General features: G+C 43.5%; 1 protein-coding gene across 2 annotated transcripts in view; it reads right to left on the bottom strand.

Annotated features, from left to right (window-relative positions):
* The window catches only part of PROSER1 (proline and serine rich 1), a 321400-nt gene that overhangs the window by 154436 nt on the left and 149476 nt on the right, over nucleotides 1-17488 (bottom strand). The window lies entirely within an intron of this gene.

Raw genomic sequence — 17488 nt, 5'->3', positions numbered from 1 at the left:
TCAAGTGGATTTGAAATAACAGCTAACTTTGATTCCAAGTTGGAAAGACCAAAGGTATTAGTACTGTTTTTCTTACTTTGGCAATAGCAAGTACATTTCTATATTACTACTACTACTACTAATAATAATAATAATAAAATTTATTTATATCCTGCCTCTCCACAAAAGCAATCAGGGCGGCTTACAAAGTTAAAATATACAGTCCAAACCCTCAACCCACCCCCCTCCCCGGGTCCCAGGGGCTCCTCCCCAGCCTTTCCTGGGGATGCACAGCTGCTCCTTGGGAGCGCGCGGGGGAATTTCAGCTGTGTGCACATGCTCCAATGTGCGCCAGAAGTCCTGCCCCCATAAGTCCCACCCCCCACCATGACTGACTGCACTGGGTGAATCAAACCCTAGAAATACCACTGAGTGGATCTTGGAGGCCCTGGGATCGAACTCACAACCTTGTAGCTGTGAATGGCTGCAGTATCAGCATTTAACCACTGTACCACCAGGCCCCCCTGTTTTTCAGTTATAGAAATATGTTTTTCATATGTTTTTCAAGTTTACGAGAAAATTTATCAATATTATTTGTGTGTCCCCACATTCTTTCATATGTGGTGGTGCTGTAAAAAGGCCCGTGAATATTGGTATCAAATACATCAGGAGATAGAAAGTATGTTGAAAATTAAGATTAAAAAGATCCAAAATGTATCTCCTGAGTATGGTAGAAAAAACATGGGAAAACAAATATAGAAGAGTACTTTTTTTTAATGACCACCGCTGCTAGGGTGGTTTTGGCAAAAAATTGAAATTAAATGACCCTCCCACCAAAACGGATTGGCTATGGAAAATCTTGGAGTACATAGAAATAGACGTGCATGTAAGAAATCATTGATTAAATTTCAAAAAGAATGGGCAGATATCTTACAGGAGGTAAATAAGTTACTAAGTTGAATTAACAAATAATTTGGGTCATGCGAGGATTATAAAAGGAAAGAGCAGAAGTCTTGTATAATTCAGTTACATATTTACAAGAGAGAATTGATAAGTTTGGTTTACATAATAGTTTATGGTATATATAGATAAATCAGTAAAAATATATATAAATTGTGAGTAGGTTTATTAAAGATAGAATTCTTCTTTTTTTTAGGTCAAGATAGGACAGATTGTTTATAAGGAAATACTTAGAATAACAAAATTGAGTCGGATAGAGTAAAGGAATATTTTGTGAACATTCAAAGTCAATTTGTAAAATGTTAATGTGCAATAACTATAACACTTGGAGGTCACGTTTTAGTGATATGTTTGTAGAATAGTTTCTGGTTTTGTGTCTATGAGTACTGTATGAGTAATGTGTTTATGTGTGTGTGTGTGTGTGTGTGTGTATATATATATATATATATATATATGTATATGTATATGTGTTTTATTATTGGCAAATAAAATCTTTAAAAAAAATATTTGTGTGTCCCCTGAACTCATCTTGATACTGAACCTGGAGAAACTAAGAGCTAATATCTGATGGGCTTTAAAACCAAACCAAACCAAACCAAAAAACCCAAAAAAACTACAGTTTACCAGAATCATTTGCATTCTCTCTTTCCTTCTCTTTACAGAAAAGTGCCTTTGAATGTAATTAGTAACTAGCAAGTTTTTTTTTGCTTGCTATTTAACCAATATAATTCATCCATTAATTTAAACCCATTATCTACTCTGTACTAAAAGTGGTTATAGAAAGTAATTGCTATCTTTTTATATATAATGGAAGCTATTAAGATGGCCCTTTGTATTTTCCTCCATAATTTCCAGCTGAAATGTTCATTTCTCGGAAGATCTCCTCATCAATGATACAACTAAAGCTTGACTTTGTGGCCAAAGTCCAGGATCCTGCAACTGAAGCCTGCCTTGTCCCCATAAGTACCCAGAGAGGGGCAGATGGAAGGGAAGAAACAAGTGTGTCCAGGGTCATCTTCCTGGGCTAAAATGGACATGTGAGGCCCCAACACTGTTCACTGTGACATCTTTCTTCTTATTTTAAAAACATTATATACCATCAGGGGTTGATCACTTGCAGCCAGGCAGGTACATGATTCATGAGTTTCATTCTGTTACTTTTGCTTTAAAATGGTGCATACAGTATGTCCAAGTAAGTGTATTTAGGACCAGAGTGTAAGAATCAAATTACATTTTATTTCTGAGTTCATAAAGGTGTGTGTGTGATTTCAGTGAGTATAAAATGCAAAAGTGCATATACGTAGAGTTATGGCTTTTTAAAAATTAAATCAGCGCTGGAAAATGTGTTAAATTTATTTAAACTTTTGGACTAAGGGGCCATTCAGATTACCTTTTAACCTGAATCCCAAACCGGATTAACAGTGGGAAGTTCCCACTGGTGCTGGTTTTTACATATCAGGATTGGAGTTTTGCACACCAGATGTGGGGCAAATCCCCCTCAAAGTGGTCTGCCCCACTGGAGCTCCTGTGATGCATTTAGCCATATATGGTCTGGTCTTCCCTGTTCCTTCCTTGAAACAGGGAAGACAAGACCATATATAGCTAATTACATCACAGGCACTCCTGTGGAGCGGAGCCAGGGATCTCCCCCAGATTTTCCCATAGAAAGAGATGGAGGACCTTCCTGAGTCCTCTCCATGCTTTCCTCTCCCCTCCCCCTGCTGCCTCCCTTCTCCTCCTGGAGCTGAAGCAGGGGCAGAGCAAGGAGGCCCCAGGCGCGGGTAAGAGCTGGCAAGGGAAGGAGGAGGAGGAGGAGGAGGAGGAGGAAGAAGAGATGGGGGGAAAGGAGTGCCGCCGTGCTACACTCTCTGGCCAAGTCACACTCTCTGGCCAAGTCACACCCTCTCAGCCCCGGGCAGTGAGGAGTGGGCCCAGGAGAGCGTGAGGGGAGAAAAGAGAGAGGGAAAGATGAAAGGAAGGGAGCATAATCTAGGCATAAAGCTGGAATGGCAAATTTCACTCTGTTTTTTTTAATTGATAGACTATGCGAACGTTCCCGCTCACTTAAAAAAAAAAAAGGGGGGGGGGGGAAGCACCCATGTCATTGGCCTGTGGCTGTATGACACGTCACCATTGACGAATGCGGAAGTGAATTGGCAAAACATTTGATTGACAACAAAGGAAGCTCCATTTAAAGCGCTACAGCTGCAAATGTGAACATCTGCGGGGTAAATTGTGGGGAGCATTGATTGGGGCAAAGGTAGTGGGAACTTCTTTCGGGGAGATTTGGTACCGGCTTAGCGAATCCGGACCAGATCTACCCAGGGCAAATGCAGCAGTGAGAATGGAGCCTAAGTGTTTTTAGCTGTTCTTTGTTTTAATTTGGTTGTAAGATGCCTTGTGATGGGAGAAAGGCAGGATATTAAAAATGAATGAATGAATAAATGAATTAATTTTTTAGTCATCATTGTTGGATTCCACCTTTCCTTTAATACAGAGTAACTGCCAAAGGTTGGAGAGGGAATTGGTCCTCCATGTGATCAGGGTGAGGGTACATATCACCATGCCCACATGCCCCATTCTGGAAAATCTTTTAATTTTTCTATTTTAAACTATTGGCCCCAGATGATCCCATGTCCAGTTTTAAGACAGTCCAGGAGAGGCCTTTTAAATAACCAGCCCTCTGCAGCCACAGATTCTTTATCAGGATTATATAACCACTGTCTGGCTCAGCTTGCCTTATTCACCACCCCAACTGCAAGAACCTTGATAGACATCAACATCCAAAAGCCCCTCATCACTGTCCCAGATTACCTTATGGTACCATACTGATCCTTTTAAGGACACAATAGTGTCCCAACAGAACCTGCACAGGCTTCTAGTAGTTCTCCAGACAGCCAGTGTCCAATAGTTTCCCAGACATAGTAGTGACCTGTATGTCTGATAACAGTTGGGATACAACACAGGAATAATATCACCCCTTTTCTCACTCTGATCAATCTACACTTAGGGCTATAGCCCTACACTGATCCACCTACACTGGCTTATGTGCATGTAGCTCTACCTGGATGAGTAATTTACATGGGAAAACGGATGCAAGGTGCTGAGTTCCTAACCTGATGCAACATGAAGAGTTGCCTGTATTTCTCCAGCCAAATCATGGCAATACCCTGGAAAAACTGCAATCTGTTCAAGAGAGAGGATGAAGGACCATGCTCTCACTCCCAAACAAATTCCAGCATTTTGGCTAGGACTGCATCTTTCTTCCTTTGGCAACTGTTTTTTTCCTGCCATGTTCATGAAACCCTGGTGGTGCAGTGGTTAAATACCTGTACTGCAGCCACTCACTCACAAATTGCAAGGTTGTGAGGTCAGTACCAGCCAAGGGCTCAAGCTTGACTTAGGCTTGCATGCTTCTGAGGTTGCTAAAATGGGTACCCAGATTCTTTGGGGGCAATTAGCTTACACATTGTAAACCGCTTGGGAAGTGCTTAAGTGCACTGATAAGCAGTATAGAAATGTATTTGCTATTGCTATTGCTATGTTATACTTAAAGTAACCTCCATATAGAGAAAGGAACTCAGCATACTCAAGGGGTCACGTTTTAAAAATATCGTGGAAACCCTTGTGACCAGAATAGCTTACATGTGGGCTTTGAGGTGCACACAGAATAGTCATCTTCAGATCCTTCTGTCTTCTATTCCTGCCTGTGCATTGATTCCTGCTTTCTTCATAGGTTCTTTACCTATTCAGAGATCAGAGAAGTAACTTTTTGAACTACATCTCTTTGCATCCCAGTGGTCGTGTTGGCAAGGAAGTTCTGGGATTTATTATGAAAAATAGTAACTTTTGAAGTTCAGTACCTGCCCCACATCTCTGATTTCAATCCTCAGATCCTCTTGTGCTGACCTTTACCTTTGCCTCATTTGCCAGAGTCATTTTTTAAGGTCGGGCAAAAATTACAGTATCTGGTCTACAAGTGGGTGCCATATGAAAATGTCAAATTCTAAAATTGTTTAAGGTCAGTGAAACCTACTGACTGAATCTCACTTGGAATTTTTTTTTATGTTGGCTCCCCATATGATTTTAAGGACAAAGGTTGTTTTTTTTGCTGCTGGAGTGGAAAGCCACCTTCTAACTGATTGGGGGACTCCTTGCTGAGGGGTACAGAAGCAGTGATTTGTAGGCCTGACAAGATGTCTCGAGAGGTGTGTTGTCTTCCAGGTGCACATCCGTGATGTGACAGAGAGACTGACAAGACTGGTCAAGCCTACTGACAAATACTCCTTCCTTTTGGTCTACGTGGGAACTAATGATACTGCAAGACACAGCATTCAGAACATCAAAAGGGATTACGAGGCGCTTGGTAGGAAGCTGAAAGGAATGGATGTACAGGTTGTCATCTCGTCTCTTCTGCCAGTTGAAGGGCATGGTCCAGGAAGGGAGAAGAAAATAGCAGATGTGAACAACTGGTATGGTGGATGGTGCCGCCGAGAAGGATTTGGATTCTTCGATCATGGGCTGCGGTTCCATGAGGAGGGACTTCTTGCAACAGACGGGTTGCATCTCACGCCAGTTGGAAGAAATGTTTTTGCCAACAGTCTCAAGAACTTGATCAGGAGAGCTTTAAACTGAGTTCCGAGGGGAAGGGAGACTATATTAAGGAAGGTGAAAGGGATGGCGAAAATAGTCAAACTGACATAGAGGAAACAAGCCAAACAGTGCAAGGACCCAACAGTGGGAGGCAAAAAAACTTGCACAGGCAGCAAGTAAAAGGGAACCATGGTCTGCGATGTCTCTACACTAATGCACAGAGCATGGGAAATAAGCAAGATGAACTCAAACTCCTAGTACAACAAAGCAAATATGATATAATAGGCATCACTGAAACCTGGTGGGATGAGTCTCATGATTGGAATGTGGAAATAGAGGGATATAACCTTATTAAGAGAAATAGGCCAAACAGGAAAGGAGGAGGAATAGCACTATATGTCAGAGATATTTACACCAGTGAAGAGATCCTGGACATCAATCATGGAAGCCAGGTGGAGAGCATCTGGATAAGAATCAAAGGGGAGGGAAACAACAAGGATGTTACGGTGGGAGTCTACTACAGACCCCCAAGTCAGACTGAGGAATTGGATGATATCTTTCTAGAACAGATGACCACATAGTCAGAAAAGAGAGATGTAGTAGTGATGGGCGACTTCAACTATCCTGATATTTGCTGGAAGTCAAACTCAGCAAAATCCTCAAGGCCTAGCAAATTCCTCACTTGCCTGGAAGACAATTTCATGGTCCAAAAGGTGGAAGAGGCAACGAGGGGGTCAGCTATTTTAGATCTGATCCTAACCAACAAGGATGACTTGGTTAATGGGGTGCAAGTAGTGGGATCATTAGGTGGAAGTGACCATGTTCTCCTGGAGTTTGTAATACAGTGGAAAGGAGAAGCCAGGCATAGTCAGACATGCATCCTAGACTTTAGGAGAGCGGATTAGAGAAGTAATGAGGGCGATTCCATGGTCAGAAATACTAAAAGATAAAGGAGTTCAGGACGGATGGGAGTTTCTCAAAAGAGAGATACTGAAGGCACAATTTCAAACAGTTCCAGTGAGAAAGAAAAACGGGAGGTGTCTCAAGAAACCAGGATGGATGACTAAGGAACTTTCAACCGAGCTAAGTTTGAAATGGAACATGTATAAGAAATGGAAAAAGGGGGAAATCACAAAAAAGGAATTCAAAGAAATAGCAGGCATGTGTAGGGGTAAAGTCAGAAAAGCTAAAGCGCAGAATGAACTCAGGCTTGCTAGAGAGGTTAAGAACAATAAAAAGGGCTTTTTTGGATATGTCCGCAGCAAAAGGAAGAAGAAGGAAACAGTAGGGCCACTGCGTGGAGAAGATGGCAAAATGCTAACAGAAGACAGAGAAAAGGCAGAATTACTCAACACCTTCTTTGCCTCAGTCTTCTCAGAAAAGGCAAAGGGTGCTCAACCTGAGGATAATGGAGCAGAGGACAGAATAGGGGAATTTCAGCACAGAATAAGTAAAGAGATAGTAGAGGAACACCTTATTAAACTAAATGAATTTAAGTCTCCGGGACCAGATGAACTCCATCCAAGGGTATTAAAAGAACTGGCAAATGTAATATCGGAGCCATTGGCAATAATCTTTGAAAACTCCTGGAAAACAGGAGAGATCCCAGCAGACTGGAGGAGGGCAAACGTTGTCCCCATCTTCAAAAAGGGGAAAAAAGAGGATCCCAACAATTATCGTCCAGTTAGTCTGACATCAGTACTAGGAAAGATTCTGGAGCAGATCATTAAACAGAGAGTCTGTGAACATCTAGAAGGCAATGCCATAATCACAAAAAGTCAACATGGGTTTCAGAGAAACAAGTCATGCCAAACAAACCTAATCTCTTTCTTTGATAAAATTACCAGCTTGGTAGATGAAGGGAATGCTGTGGATATAGTATATCTTGATTTCACTAAGGCCTTTGACAAGGTTTCCCATGACATTCTTGCAAACAAGCTTGTAAAATGTGGGCTAGACAAAGGAACTGTTAAATGGATCTGTAATTGGTTGACCGGCCGAACCCAAAGGGTGCTCAACAATGGCTCCTTTTCATCCTGGAAAGAAGTGACCGGTGGGGTCCCACAGGGCTCTGTCCTGGGCCCAGTGCTATTCAACATCTTTATCAATGACCTGGATGACAGAATTGGGAGCATACTTATCAAATTTGCAGATGACACCAAATTAGGGGGAATAGTTAATACCCCAGAGGACAGGATCAAGATTCAAAATGACCTGAATAGACTAGAAAGCTGGGCCAAAGCTAACAAAATGAAATTCAACATGGAGAAATGTAAGGTATTGCACTTAGGGCGGAAAAATGAAATGCACAGATATAGGATGGGGGACACCTGGCTGAATGAAACTACGTGTGAAAGGGATCTAGGAGTCCAAGTAGACCACAAGTTGAACATGAGTGAACAGTGTGATGCGGCAGCTAAAAAGGCCAATGCTATTTTAGGCTGCATCAATAGAAGTATAGTGTCTAGATCAAGAGAAGTAATAGTGCCACTGTATTCTGCTCTGGTCAGGCCTCACCTAGAATACTGTGTCCAGTTCTGGGCGCCACAATTCAGAAAGGACATTGAGAAACTGGAGCGTGTCCAAAGGAGGGCAACAAAAATGGTGAAGGGTCTGGAAACCATGCCCTATGAGGAACGACTTAGGGAGCTGGGGATGTTTAGCCTGGAGAAAAGAAGGTTAAGAGGTGATATGATAGCCCTGTTTAAATATTTGAAAGGATGTCATATTGAAGAGGGAGCAAGCTTGTTTTCTGCTGCTCCAGAGAACAGGACCTGGAACAATGGATGCAAGCTACAGGAAAAGAGATTCCACCTGAACATTAGGCGGAACTTCCTGACAGTAAGGGCTATTCGACAGTGGAATGCACTCCCTCGGAGGGTGATAGAGTCTCCTTCCTTGGAGGTCTTTAAACAGAGGCTGGATGGCCATCTGTTAGGGATGCTTTGATTTGGATTTCCTGCATGGCAGGGGGTTGGACTGGATGGCCCTAGTGGTCTCTTCCAACTCTACGATTCTATTATTCTATGATGTGAGAAAGTTTGTTACTCATGGATGATGTGTACTGATATAATCTGGCCTTGGGTGCATCCACACCACACAGTTTTAGGACCTTGATAACAGTTTAACTGCCATGGTTGCATGCTATGGAATCTTGGGATTTGTAGTTTCACAAATTCTCTACCAGAGAGCATTCATGTTGTAGTTCAGGGCAGTCAGAATTTTAAGTACTTCACAAAACTACAAATCCCAGGATTCCTTGACATGGATACATGACCATTAAAGTGTGGCAATAGTCCTGGAAAAAACACAACAACCAACCTTTCAACAGGATACAATTTTGAGATGATTTTTTAAAAATGTAGAAATTGTCCAGGTTTCAGATGTCACTGCTGTGGCCACCAAGGAGAAAAGAGCAGCCAGGCACATCTCTATTGTGTTGGGATTTACTTGTTGCTGAATGTAATGTTTTCCTCTCCTTCCTTATCATCCCTTTCCTATTGTGTATTGTGTTTTATTTAGATTGTAAGCCTGAGGACAGGGATTATCAAATTAACTTTTTGTAAGTGGCTCTTACAAATTGTTGTTTGGGTAAAGGCCAGGATAGAAACGTTTTAAATAATATATTAATAATAAATAATGCAAGCATTAAAGTAGTCTGGGTTGGAGTCAATGGGCTCCAATCCCATGTTAGTCAAAGCACCTGGTGAGGATATGATTCCATCAGAGGCTTTGAAAGATAATTACAATTGGTAGGCCCCTCTGCAAGTAAAATTAATTAATGCTGCACCAATAGAAGCATGGTGTGTAGCTCAAGGGAAATAACACTACCACACTATTCTGCTTTGGTCAGGCCTCTTCTGGAATATTGTGTCCAGTTCTGTACACTGCAATTCAAAAAGGATGTTGAGAAGCTGGGGTGTGTCCAGAGGAGGGCAACCAAAATAGTGAAGAGTCTGGAAACCATGCCCGATGAGCAGTGACTTAGGGATCTGGGTATGTTTAGCCTAGAGAAGAGAAGGTTAAGAGGTGATATGATAGATATTTATTTGAAGGAATGTCATACTGAAGAGGGAGGAAGTCTGTTTTCTGTTGCTCCAGAGAATAGAAGCCGGAACAATGGATTCAAACTAAAGGGAAACAGATTCATCCTAAGCATTAGGAAAAACGTCCTGACAGTATGATCTGTTCAACAATGGAACTCACCCCCTTGGAGTTTGGTGGTCTTCTTTTTTGGAGGTTTTTTTAAAAACAGAAAATGGATGGTCATATGTTGTGTGTGTGTGTGTGTGTGTGTGTGTGCTTTGATTATGTATTCCTGCATGGCAAGGAGTTGGACTTGATGGCCCTTGTGGTCACTTCCAACTATATGATTCTAGAAGACAGAGAGGCATAGGGAACTGAGGCTTGACTTGGACAGGGATCCAGGCTCTCTTGCCTTACCTTTGAGCATGCCTTTTTTTACAATGAGTACCGACTCTGACAGGAGGCAACTCCCTATCTCCAAGTCCAACAACAATTCATATTTATTGAATATAACTCCTAACAAATTGTGTTATTGTACTACACCCACTTAAAAAATTAAAATAATATTTTAAAAAATGTTGGAGAAGAGAGAACAAATGTACATTAGTTCCCTTTTTTGGGTAATTTTTGGTAATCCTGGGAGATTACCACATAAGGCACTAGTGATGGAACTGAAGTGGGATTACAACCTATGATTCCTCTCTTTTTCACACGACATCATCACTCATCCGTTGCTGATCTGTTGTTATGCCATTGTTATTGTACAATTTTGCATTAACAAGAGATACCCATCATTAACTGCCAATATCGCTACATTCACACAATTGTACAGATGCAGCTTGTTCTGTACTTCAGTAATGCTATTGCAGAGTTGATGTGGTGCTAGTGGGCATGCCACCACACCTCTCTCCCTGCTTCTGATACATCATGGACCTTCTGGTTTAGTGAAGAAGTAGGTTAATTTTGCAGAATTCTTGAGGTGTTAATTTACTTATTTATATATATATTTCTGATAATTGTCTTATTCTACAAAACAGAGTTTGAATTGCAATAGAGGGATTTGTTATTTAGCTTTTTGTTTGTTTGACGTTTCCCATGTTTTCTTGGTGAATTATACTTTAATGCAAGAATCTCTGCTGGTGTATGGAATTCAAATTTGTGGCAACAATCTGTTTGCTTTTCATTCTTAATCAAAACAACAACAACAAAAACTGCATGCACAAGATAGAAAGAAAAGGGAGTGGAGGCTGGAGTCATGTGCACTGTGTGGAAAACAGAGACCAGAAGTATTTGTCACTAAATAAGGACTGTCATGCTAATGAAAAATAATGTAGAAGTAAGAGTATTAATAGCATCATTGCTACCATTGTTATCGCATTAGAGAAATTGCGCAACTACTCATGTGGTAATCTCCCAGATATCCTCCCATTTCAACCACAAGATGTAGTCTGGGGTTTTTCTATCAGACATCCCAAGGGAGAGAGCAATGAAACCACACCCATACTACACCCATTACCACCCCAATATCATCATAAAGAGAAATGAGACATGTACCCAAGGGCTTATTAAACTATAACAGGATAGAGGGTCATTAATGGGAATCCCATCATATGGGAAAATAATCAATTTCCCAAAGCCCAACAGAAGTACAGTGCGGTACAGCACCAGGAAATCTATGAGGTCATGCTATAAGCTCCAGGCAGAGACTAGGACTAATGCACTGCAATTGCAGTATAATAGCACCATGTGATAAGCTCCTGAATGCTGAAAAAGAGGAATAGCTGCATGATGCCTTTTAACCGGTGATGCCAGGAGCTGTCTGCCAGGAAGGCAGCTTGAGAATGTAACTTTTTTGCATCATGCTGTCTGGAGGGGTTCTGGGAGGGAATGGTAGCCCTCAAAGTCACTTTCTCAAGCTGTGCTTTGGAAACACCAAAGAGACTTAAAGGCACTGGCAAATTGGCAGTGCTGGTTGTATCAACTTCAAAGCAGCACTTTATTACCATGCATTCTTCACAGTCTTCCTCCTTCTCTCCATTTCCAGTTTTACTCTCAGTGAAATTTCATCTTATGGAGAGATCAGTCACAGTGCTTTTAGAGGGCTGCACAGTGAAACATACGATCATAGAAGAGAGTGAGCCATAAGTGTACTACTATCCAGCCATGAGCAAGGCTGGCCAGGTTTGTGACATGCAGCTGCAGACATGTAGTGGTTGAAGGGAGTCATCTAGCTGTCTGCAAATCCACTAATACCATTTGTTCATGCCAGTCAGTGCTAGAGGCCTCTGGCAATATATGTCTATGCACCGCTGAAATATCAAGTGAAGATTCCAGAGAGCCGCCATCCAATACAGGCAGGTTTGCTGTTTAAAAGCCTTTTTTTTCAGTCAGGGTCTTGATAGGATACAGTGAGAGAAAGAAAATGTTCATTAGTCATTTTGAGGATGAAAGTGACTTCTGCTCTACCTTCTGGGTTCACAGTCACTTCTAAAAAGCATCGTAGTGAATCTCTGTGCACTCCCTACAACAGGTTTTGGGAATATATTTATGATAAGGTTTTAACTGATGAATGGCAAAATGAAAACTCCCTAACCCTCCTGCTACGTGTAATCTGAAGAAGCATTTTGTTCTGTTCATATGTTTGAACAGCTTGATTCCAAAGCTAAAAATTAAGGACACACTTAAGGTTTGAAGCATAAATCCATAAAGCATTCTGCAGTCTCCGAGTTATGACCCTACTGGGTGTCGTTATGGCAATACTATGGCAGTAAAAGACTAGGTTTTTTTTGTTCCCTCAAATTCAGCAGAAAAAATCATCTGCTGCAACTTGAACAGAAATGTATTGATAGCTTAAATATATTTCTTAGGTATTCTTCAAACCAGGAAAGCTTTCTTCAGTATGATTGCTTTGGCTAACTCCTGTTTTGTAGACGGACTTAGAATCATAGAGGTACAATTCAGATGTAGCCATGTTAGTCTGCAGAATCAGTATGTAGAGAGATCTTAGCACCTTAGGTGGGATACAGACCACCCAAAAAGGGCAGTCTGCTGCCTCCTCCTTTTCAGCCGGTGGAAAGCCACAGTGGATAAACCATGTGGCTTTCTGCCGGCGGAAAAAGAACCCGCAAAAAGTGGGTTTTTTTGTCACACTTGTGATGCCCGAGTGCGCAAATGGCACACTCGTGACATCACAAGTGCACCACGACATGCGAATGCTAAGCATCCATCGTGTCAAAATGGTGGTGCCCGTGTGTACAGGGCACCGCCATTTTGACGTATGGAGTACATACTAGGGTTAGGGAGCATCTGAATGGTGCTCCCTAACCCTAGTACCGCCACCGCCACACCACATTTTGTCCGTCTGTAATGGGCCTTAGTTTCAAAGGTGCTACAAGATCTCTCTACATTAAAATTATAGAATCATAGGAGATTATCACACGGGAAAACAAGCACGGTTTGTATCAGTCTCCTATGTAACTTACCACACTGCCCATGCCTGTGCAGAAGGCAGCCTTTAGGCAATCCGGGCTTCTCTGGCATCTTTTCCAGAACAGGAAGTCCAGTTTGCATACGGGCTGCCTACTACCCAGGCATGGGGCAATGGATACAAACTGCATGTAACCTGTGCCTGTTCTCCTGTGTGATAATCTCCATAGAATCATAGAGTTGGAAGAGACTCCAAGGCATCCAGTCCAACAGCCTGCCATGCAGGAACTCACAATCAAAGAACTTTTGATAGATGGCTATCCAGCCTCTATTTAAAAACCTCCAAAGAAGAAGACACCACCACTCTATGAGAGAGTGTGCTCCACTGATGAACAGCTCTTACTGTCAGGAAGTTCCTCCTAATGTTGAGGTGGAATTTCTTTTTCTGCAGCTTACATCCATTGTTCCAGGTTCTATTCTCTGGAGCAACAGAAAACAAGCTCGCTCCATCCTCAATATGATACTCCTTCAAATACTTATGCAGCTTTATCATATTACCTCTTAACCTTCTCTTCTCCAGGCTAAACATACCCAGCTCCCAAAGTCGTTCCTCATAGAGTATGGTTTCCAGACCCTTCGTGATTTTTGTTGTCCTCCTCTGGACATGTTGAAGCTTATCAACATCCTTTTTGAATTGTGGCACCCAGAACTGGACACAGTATTCCAAATGAGGTCAGACCAAATCAGAATAGAGTGGCACTATTACGTCCCTTGATTTAGACACTATACTTCTATTGATGCAGCCTAGAATCGCATTGGCCTTTTTAGCTATCACATTATGCTGTTGACTCATGTTAAACTTGTGGTCTACTAGGAGTCCTAGATCACTTTCAAATGTAATCTTGTTAAGCCAGATGTCCTCCATTCTATATATATATGCATTTCATTTCTTCTGCCTAAGTGCATTTTTCCATGCTGAAATTCATTTTCTTAGTTTTGGCCCTGTTTTCTAATCTATTCAGGTCATTTTGAATTTTGATCCCTTCCCCTGCGGTATTAGCTACTCCTCCTAATTTGATAAGCATGTCCTCTATTGTTTCATCCATGTCATTGATAAGCCATTGACTTGTGTAGTCCAAAGCAACATCTCTAGAACCCTAAAAAAACAACAACAGGTGTACTCGCCATGCCCCATGGTGACATCTCCAACAAACACTCTGCAGAGGTTTGGGGTGCTGTTGACTAATGAGGAAAAAAGTTGTTGCTGTGTGCCATCAAGTAATTTCTGTTTTATGGTGACCTTAAGGTGGACTTATTCTGGGATTTCTTGGCATAATATGTTCAGAAGGGATATGCCCTTGCCTTCCTCTGAGGCTGATAGAGTGTGAATTGCCTAAGCTGACACAGCTGGTCGCTGAGCTGATGTTGGAGACGCCCAGGCTTCTTGTCCTGGGTGACTTCAACATCTCCCTCACGGCCAGCCATGTTCCATCCGGTGCGGCTCGGGAATTCATGGAGACCATGGCGGCCATGGGCCTGTCCCAGCTGATACAGGGTCCTACGCACTGTGCGGGTAATACTCTCGATTTGGTCTTCTGTTCAGAGGCGGAGAATCCGTGGGCGGAAATAGCTAATGTTTCCCCCCTGTCATGGACGGATCATTTCCTGGTAGAGGTGAAAATCAAGGCCTCTACCCAGATCCCCCCCGGGGGTGGTGGACCTGTTAGGATGGTCCACCCTCGAAGGCTGATGGAACCTGAGAGGTTCCAAGAAGCCCTAGAGGGGCTCACGGTTGGAAATGACGGCGACTCTGTTGATGCCCTTACCGGTATTTGGAATACCGGTCTTTCTAGGGCTATACACAGAATCGCTCCCAAGCGCCCTCTCAGGCCTGCTTCCAAACGTAAGCCCTGGTATACGGAAGATCTCCGGGCGAGGAAGCGGGTCCTGCGACGGCTAGAGTACCGTTGGCGGAAACACCTTCGCTTAGACGACAAGGCTCTCCTAGACCAACTGTTAAAGGACTACGGAGAGGCAATACGAGCAACAAAGAACTCGTTCTATGGTGCCCGTATTGCGTCCGCGGAGTCGCGTCCGGCAGAGTTGTTCAGGGTGGTCAGGGAGCTAACTCAGCTCCCTCCCGCCCTGAACCAGATCCTTGAACCTTCTAAGGCCTGCTGTGACTTGTTCAATGACTTTTTCGCGGATAAAACCTCTCGTATAAGCGAAGATCTGAACGCTGACATTATAGCAGAACTGAGGGTAGAAGTATCCAGAGCCTCCGTGGACTATGTTAAACTGGATCAGTTTGAGCTGGTGAGTACCGAGGATGTGGACAAGATCCTCGGAAGTGTTCGGAAAACGACCTGCTCTCTTGATCCCTGTCCCTCGTGGATAGCGGCCCAGGGGGGACCGGTGGTAACATCATTGTTACACCGGATAATTAATACATCTTTGAGGGATGGGCTATTTCCATCGGATCTTAAATTGGCCATTGTAAAACCGATCCTAAAAAAGCCCTCCCTCGACCCCCTGGTACATAATAATTATCGGCCTGTTTCGCTGCTACCATTTCTGGGAAAGGTGATCGAGAGGGCGGTTGCGATCCAGCTTCAGGCGGTCTTGGATGAAACGGATTATCTGGACCCATTTCAAACTGGCTTCCGGGCGGGTTATGGGGTTGAGACGGCCATGGTCGCCTTGATCGATGATCTCCGTCTGAGCATCGACAGGGGAAGCGTGTCCCTGCTGGTGCTCTTGGACATCTCAGCGGCTTTCGATACCATAGACCATGGTATCCTTCTGGGACGCCTGGCAGAGGTGGGAGTCGGGGGCACTGCGCTCCAGTGGTTCCGCTCCTACCTCTCCGGGAGGTCCCAGATGGTGCAGCTGGGAGACGTGTGCTCCGACGAGAGGCCCCTTAAAACCGGGGTCCCTCAAGGGGCCATTCTGTCTCCCATGCTATTTAACATTTACATGAAACCGCTGGGAGAGATCATCCGGAGACATGGGGCGCGGGGTTATCAGTACGCTGATGACACCCAAATCATTTTCTCTATGTCTCCGACTGATGCAGTGACCAAGGATGGCGTCTCTCCTCTCGTGGCCTGTCTAGAGTCAGTAATGGGCTGGATGAGGGAAAACCGACTCAAATTGAATCCAGAGAAAACGGAGGTACTAGTGATAGGTTCTCCTGGTCCAGGAATGGCGGTGGTTCCACCTGTCCTGAACGGGGTCACGCTCCCTGTGAAGGACTCCGTGCGCAGTCTGGGAGTGCTTCTTGACTCGTCGCTTCACCTGACCGCTCAGGTGAATGCGACGGTCAAGAGCACCTGTTATCAGCTTCGGTTGATTCGCCAGCTGCGTCCATACCTGGCCCAGAGGGACCTAGAAACTGTTGTACATGCTCTGGTAACTTCGAGACTGGATTTCTGCAATGTACTCTACATGGGGCAACCCTTATACCAAACTCGGAAGCTGCCAATGGTGCAGAACATGGCAGCCCGGCTGGTCACTGGTGCTCCCAGGACCAGCCATATAACACCAGTTTTAAAAGATCTCCATTGGCTGCCCATTCGCTTCCGAGCTCAATATAAGGTGTTGGTAATCACCTATAAAGCCCTAAATGGCTTGGGCCCAGGATACCTAAAGGACCGCCTCTCCCCGTACATTCCGCCTCGCACCCTCAGAACGTCTGGGCAGCAGCTACTGAAGGTGCCTGGGGCCAGATTAGTCTCCACTACTCGGAGGACGTTTTCTATAGCTGCCCCAGCCCTTTGGAATGCGCTGCCCACAGAGCTCCGCTCGTCTACTACCCTGGCCCAATTTAGGAAGGATCTTAAAACCTTCCTATTCCAACAGGCATTCCCCGAATAAATATCCTGTGGGCCTCCCTCCTCTTCCGTGGCCAAGAGGTTGGGCTATGGGGCTTTTACTTGTTGGTTTGAGTTATTTATGTATTTATGTGTTTTAGTATGTATGTATTTTAATCTGTTGTGAGCCGCCCTGATCGTAGGAAGGGCGGCATATAAATAAAAATTTTATTTATTATTTTATTAAGGTCACCCAGTGGGTTTCCATGGCTGAGCAGGGATTCACATCTTGTTCTCCCAGTGTCCTAGGCCAACACTCAAAGCACTGCATCACATAATATGGGATGATAGTAAAGGATAACACTGGGTTGTGTGGCCTTTCTGTGCCTTGTGAGGGAGCAAAATAGCCCTCCAACTAGGGTTGTCAGATCTAAGGGTGTAGCCCCGCATGTCAGGGCCTGGACATTCTTCTCCTGGCGAAAGGACAAGAGGAAGAAACCACAGGGCAAAAACACTACCCTGATACATATGCGTGTACATTCTCTTTTTTAGACTTTTGTTTTGAATGACAAACTCTGAGTAACCATGGTTGATAGTTGAGTCAGACAATAGTTTTTAAAAGACTATTGAAAGTACTTTGCCAAAGGGATTGCTTTTCACAGTGTAGTTTCTTTTGTTCCACCATTTTTTAT

This window comes from Sceloporus undulatus, chromosome 1 (assembly GCF_019175285.1).
Source record: "Sceloporus undulatus isolate JIND9_A2432 ecotype Alabama chromosome 1, SceUnd_v1.1, whole genome shotgun sequence".
In the NCBI taxonomy this organism is placed as follows: domain Eukaryota; kingdom Metazoa; phylum Chordata; class Lepidosauria; order Squamata; family Phrynosomatidae; genus Sceloporus; species Sceloporus undulatus.
The sequence above is the reverse complement of the archived record's forward strand: the minus strand, read 5'-3'. Positions and strand labels throughout refer to the sequence as shown.